Below are 6,569 nucleotides of genomic sequence, written 5' to 3'. Positions count from 1 at the left end.
CTCTGAGTTCTCTTCCTAGCCTCATTTAAATTCCTCTTTGCCTGCTGTGACTCCAGCGTTAGGGCCTGACCCATCTTTTTCTTCTGGAGATGTAATTTGTCTTACTTCTGCGATTCTCCCTGGGGAACAATCCGATCTCGTCCCTTCTCTGTTTCCAGCTTCAATGCATCCATCTCGTGCCACAGATGCTAGTGATCTTACCCTGATTCACAATCTCAGCTAGGACAAGGTCCTGGAGAAAAACAGATGTAGCAGTGGGAAGAAGTGAACCTGACAATAAGAAACATTTCCCCCCATCCTATTTTCTTTAAATACCCGAAGATATGGAGGCCTAGGTCAGAAAGAACATTTTACATTGTAGTTTGGAACCGAAGAGAACACTGCGAAGTCATTTTCTAAGATGATTCCAGAAGTAAGTACATTTGGGACTCTCTTTCCTTTTTTCATAAGATGATATTGATTGTAATTGGAAAGCAAGAGATGAGAGAGGCGCTACTTCAGAGTAATTTTTAAATTAGTTTAAGAGTTGGAGACAGTCTATTGTAATTCTCTTAATTCTAGAAATTCATGCCATAAAACTATAATCTTCTGATTTTAGGATACAGGGATGCAGTGATGGGAAGTGTATGAATAATCATGATTGTCCTGGTAGTTAACACAAACTGAGAGGGGACCATTTCTTGTTACTATGTAACAACTCAACAAGAACCCATGCCCCTTTTTGAAAGGGGTTTGAAGTCTTGATAGGGAACAAATAACAGCATGAATGTGAGAATTCTACTATGGAAAGTTCGTGGCCACATAGAAAGGCCCTTTTGACATGAAATTACCTTCAAATATTAACTAAGGTTGAGGACTGGGCCTTTAGCCATGTAGCCTAATGCGCGCGCGCGCGCGCGCGCACACACACACACACACACACACACACACACACACACACACACAAGTTAATTGGATTTGGAAGTGCTGATTCAGTCTAAATACTAGTAAATAAATAAATAACAGATGACAATATAGAAGAATTGAGGAGTAAGCCAAAATCAGAGTTTATCAATTTGCAGTAAGAAATTGTTATCAAGCACAATAGAACCTTGTGTCGGCCTGGCCAGTACATTCCCTCTTTGTAGCCAACTTTGCAGGAGAGTCAAGGGATCATTAGGAGGCCTTGGGGAGCATGGGGAGCTAGTTGCAGTTAGAATGTTGATTCATATTGTGCCAGGTTAGCCCATCACAGTGGTTCCCAGATGGGGCTCATTCCTCCAGAGGGGCAGCTGTCGGCGGGCCATAGACAGGATTCCCTCTACCAAATCGTGCCGCTGCAGCTCTCAATTGCTTCACTCAGTTTTCAACTATTCTGATTATTTAAATATAAACTCTTCTGTTGATTCCATCTCTGCAAACCAGAATTCTCTAGGCTGTTCTCTAATTCTGCATTGCCTACAAACCAAGAATATGCTTAACATAAGAAATGAAAATGATTGTAAATTCAAAATAATTTTTATGATGTGAAAATTACACAGGATTTACATGTCATTGTTCATAAACGGCCCTATGGGATTGCAGCTGTGTCTGTTAATTACGATTGTCTACAGCTGCTTTGGAGTTGCCGTGGCAATGGGGCAAACCGAGAGCTGTACCAGGGGTGCATCACAGCCAAGCCCCTGACCCCCTCTCGGGCCATGATTTTTATTTTATAATTTATCGCTCACAGAGTAATTTCATTTCCTTTACTTTCTAGAGAGAGCTACACAGTGCCGTCTACCTGTATCCAAGTTTCCTCATTTCATGGGCATAACATTTTGATTAAAAGCTAGAAACAGAATACAAAATCCTTTGACCATAGGAGATGGTGAGTGTCATTTACTGAACAGCCATTGTGTGCTACAATTCTCTTAGTCTGTCCTCAGACTTACTCTGTGTGCTGTTTTATTGGACCTGTTTTTAAGGGTGAGGAGAGTATGCACAGACATTGTGATTTTTCTTGGGTGTACCCTGATTAAACCACTTCATTTCAACCATCCTGTCTACCTGCAGTGCCTGCATTTGCCCACTTCCCTGCTACATTGCCATCTGATGTTAACTAAATGAAGAACGGATTAGGGAGGTACAAACTTTTATGTGGAGAAAATATGTTAACAATTATATCAGGTTTGGTTTGTGATCCTCTTTGTTTGGTTTCCCGTTGTTTAATGCCATACTTTTGTAAAAACATAGAGACAGAGACAAATAATTTTTTAAAGTCCTACACAAGATCAAGCTAGTCAAACAAGGATAAGGGAGGGACCCATGAGACCCCACCCCTAGCTGAGGAGCTACTGACAGTTGGTGGCTTCTGGGGGAAGCAAAGTCTTTAAGGGTGTGGCTCCTGATCAGATAACCACACTTGAGTAGGTGGCCTCATACCCGTGAGTGTATGGACAGCACAAATTGGACTTGCTGGCTTATTTACAGAGAAAAGAAAGGGAACACAAAGTGCAGTGCGGAGAGGTGGAGAAGTTAAGTGGTAGATGTAGGCGGAGTTAAGGGGAGGAGTGAAGTGTAAATGTGATCAAATATACTATATAAAATCCTCAAAGAATTAATAAGACATTATAAAGCAACAACTAAATGATAGCAAGGGCTGAGTGTGTGTTGGTGACTGGGAACTTTACAGCCTGACTAGATGGCACTGGTGGGTTCAGATATAGTCAACTGTCACTTTCTGGAGACTCGGGGCCCGGGTTCCCATCTTTCACTGGCTTTCAGGAGATGTTATAGGGCTGAGTTTTACTCTGTACTAAATTATCTGGATTTAAAACACACCTCTCTTTAGGGCAGCTATGGGCCATGAGGTGCTAGGCTGTGACCTGTGGAGTATGCCTGGAATCCAGCACCTCCTACTCTGAAAGCCACACACTGTCCACCCATACAGGTGTGACAAGAGTCTCCAGCCACACAGATGGGTCCTCTGTTTCCTCTAAAGACATCTAAGGACACAGGTAATGAAAGTCACATGTGAGACTTTCATCTCAAGCTGTTGGCACTAAGCTTCATCATAACTAACAGGCTTCTGGTCTCCACTGTCATGCCATCTCCAGGTTAAAACATTTCCTGCCTTTTAATATTCTTCCACCAGGGTTGACATTATGTGCCACCTAATTTGGCTAGCTCTCTCTTCCTGCCTTACCCAGCCTGATGGCTATGCACCAAATTGGAGAAATGTGTATGCTTACTCTGGTTTACATTCTCACATTTTTAGATCTTGAATTTCTCCAAGGTGCCTAATACAACCCATCCTAGGAACAAAAGCAAGTCTTGTTCTGCCTTGTCTGAAAGCTACAGAAGATGCCCAACTGCTCATCTCCCTGCTCAGTTACTTAAAATATTTGAACAAAAATAGTAAAGCAGTTTGAGCTGGATTAAATCTATTTTTCATACCTTTTGAATCAGAATTCAAAATAACTTTAAACCTTGGCCCAAACTCACTTAAAATTTCATTCCTTTTGAAACTCTACCAGAATGATTTTTGAGAAGGGATGTTTCAAAGATCCAATGTGGAAATCTAGAGGGCTCTTTGAGAGTCTCTTCCCTTGTTCCCAAACAGAATCTCACACCTCTCCAGACTATCTTGGGGGATAGGTGGGAGCAGCCATAACAAACTGCCTTCCCATCCTAGGAACACACATTCCTTGCTGACATTTGGGGTGCTGCTCACTCAGCTACAATTTCTAGATGCCTGGTGAAGAGTTGGTATTCCTGGAATATTCATGTAGTAAATTATGAGTGAGTTCCAAACTTTCTTTTCTATAGTCTTCTATAGTCTTCAAAAGCTATCTCAACAGTCATAAGAAGATTGATTTGCATAAGGGACTAGGGTTGCTTCTAAGTAACTATGCTAAGTTTCCTACATCAGTTATTCTGCCTTATAATGTGGATTTCTAAAATATAAAAACTTTCCTAAACATATGGATACCAACCAGATGGGGGGAAATTAAACTGAATTTAAAACTCAAATTTCTTTTTAAAAATAAACATTTTCTGTAGAAAAGGAACAAAATTCATTTTGGAAACAGAACATATTGCCCCTGGATTGGTAAAACTGGCAATTGTCACACAGACCACCAACAGCCAGGTACAGAGGTGAATGGTGAATGATGCAGTATGTTTCAATAGATTGAATATCTGAAGACAGATAGGGAAAGTAAGGCCCAAGGTGAGTTTGTTTGGGAATATGGTTCTGGACTTAGCCCTCACACAACAGTCCTACTCCAGAGTCACGGGTAAGAAGTGTGACTTCTTACAGCATCTAAATTTTATTTCCTGTGGCTTCTGATTCCAAAATAGGAATGGGATTGCAATGGAAATAATTCAGTTCAAAAATCAGGTAGACAAATATTTCAAGGGTGCTGTCCCAGTGCACTTCGGGTACCTCACTATAACTCTGTCTTCCTCTCATTTTCACGGGAGCCTAAAGCTCCTTCAGGATGAGCCCCAAGAACACTGTCAGAGGTGAGATCATGAATGGGACTGCCCCTCAGGATGAGCCTTGAGAACACTGTCAGAGGTGAGATCGTGAATGGGACTGTCCCTCAGGATGAGCCTTGAGAACACTGTCAGAAGTGAGATCGTGAACAGGGACTGCGACCAGCGCAAGCGCGTACTGGAAGCCTGGCGGTCATTCTTTGACACCTTCCAATCCGCAGCCTCCTGTATCCAACTCGACAACCTCGGGACTCATTATCCTTCCCTTCATTTCCTGACACCCTGCCCTGCCCGCCCCTAGACAGCTACGAGCCTCTTCCATTGACTGACTATCACAGTCCCAAAGCTGTTCTCCCACACTCCTCCTTATACCATGATCCCTGTTTTCTCACACAAACCAAACATTTCTCCAGCCTGAGTGAGTCTCTACTGTTCATCCTCATGGTGTCTCTGAGCTTCTAGAAAACACAGTGTAGTGCCTTTGTTCATCTCTTCCCCGCCTTAACCTTCACCTATATAATGCAGTCTCATTCTCCAGAATGACGTGCAAGAACAGCATGAAGCGTGTCCTTGACAGCCCTACCCTTCTGTTAACGTCCGTCTTTAATAATCAACAATTCCCTTAGCTTCACCATGTCCCCTTATAGCCTCTGCTCTTCATTGATAAGATGGAAATAATAATGAAGTTAATCTGTCATGAGTGAATTAAGATAACAAGTGTGGAGCAAGTAGCAGGAGCCTGGCACTTGGCTAAATGAGCTTTCCTTACGAAATGTTCCTATTTTTATTAATAGTGATTGGTGGGTGGATTTTCTGAGGTGCCACTAACATGAAGTGGACTGAACTGCCTAGGTGCAAGTCTGGATTTTTGCCTTATGAATTTCCTGAAGTTTCTTACCTTTTCTCTGCCTGTTTCCTTGTCTCTAGGATGGCATGAGAAGTGAACAACTTCATCTTAGAACACTGGGGCTTGCTTATATGAATGAACACAGGGAAGCTCTTGGTAGCAGAAGCCAGCACATGGTGTTGGCATTGCTCTTGATGGATTGTTTCTCAGGATGGAGCAGGCTCTTCACAACACTGCACACCGACGAGGGGCAGCCCTAGGATTCAGTTTCTGCAGGTTTCTCAGACATGGACTATCAAAGCTTTAGCAGAATGTGACATTCCAGCAGTTTCAAATTTAACTGCATCACTATCAGCTTCATGGTTCTTGAAGGAAACCCAAAAAAGTCCCATCGCTCTTTTACTAAATGGTGTTTCAGGTTGCTTGTGTTTCTTTATTAAACAAGTTCATCCCACTGAGCTGCAGCACACACATTGAACTACAGCACGCACATTGGACTGCAGCACACACATTGGACTGTAGCATGCACATTGGACTGTAGCATGCACATTGGACTACAGCACACTCATTGGACTACAGCACATACATTGGACTACAGCACACACATTGGACTACAGCACACACATTGGACTACAGCACACACATTGGACTGCAGCACACACATTGGACTGCAGCACACACATTGGACTATAGCACACACATTGGACTACAGCACACACATTGGACTACAGCACACACATTGGACTATAGCACACACATGGCCACAAAGCAGTACCAAATCTCCTCTGATAGAAGATGGAGTTTGTCTCTTATATTTTCCTGCCAGCGTCCTGTCTTCCTCACAGTGAAGACTGTGAGTATTATCAGAGGTGATTCTCACCAGCTCTTCCCTGAGATTTGGGAGTGCCACCCCTGCCAGTGATGACTCACCTGTACCCAACAAAGTCAGTGGGGTTCCAAATACCTTAGTTCACCTGGTATTGACCCACTCATACATTGTTATTTCTTCTGAGTAATTTATTTTTATCAGATAAATATAAGAACAAAGTCTAAATTGGATTGGTCCTATTATAATACAATGTACCAGGACACTTTGGTGATGGTTACTAAAGGCCCTCTTAAGTCAGTAGTGGTAAGAATGACAAAATAACTCTTGTTTATGGAGTATGCAGGGTGCTGCTTATGAATGTAATCTAATTTAATTCTCTATAACCTTGTAAGTTACATACTCTATAGAAGATGGAATTAAAACTGTGCTTAA

The 6,569-nt window shown here is 42.3% G+C and overlaps 1 long non-coding RNA gene across 1 annotated transcript; it reads left to right on the top strand.

Annotated features, from left to right (window-relative positions):
- The first annotated feature begins 885 nt into the window (after positions 1-885).
- LOC143274209 (uncharacterized) lies at positions 886-6,569 on the top strand. The gene is made up of 3 exons (XR_013052655.1): positions 886-1,849; positions 2,813-2,978; positions 5,389-6,569. It is a non-coding gene; the product is annotated as an uncharacterized LOC143274209 (long non-coding RNA).

The sequence above is a fragment of the Peromyscus maniculatus genome, chromosome 7 (assembly GCF_049852395.1).
Source record: "Peromyscus maniculatus bairdii isolate BWxNUB_F1_BW_parent chromosome 7, HU_Pman_BW_mat_3.1, whole genome shotgun sequence".
NCBI classification, from domain to species: Eukaryota; Metazoa; Chordata; class Mammalia; order Rodentia; family Cricetidae; genus Peromyscus; species Peromyscus maniculatus.
Note: the sequence above shows the minus strand (reverse complement) of the source record. Positions and strands in the feature narration are given on the sequence as shown.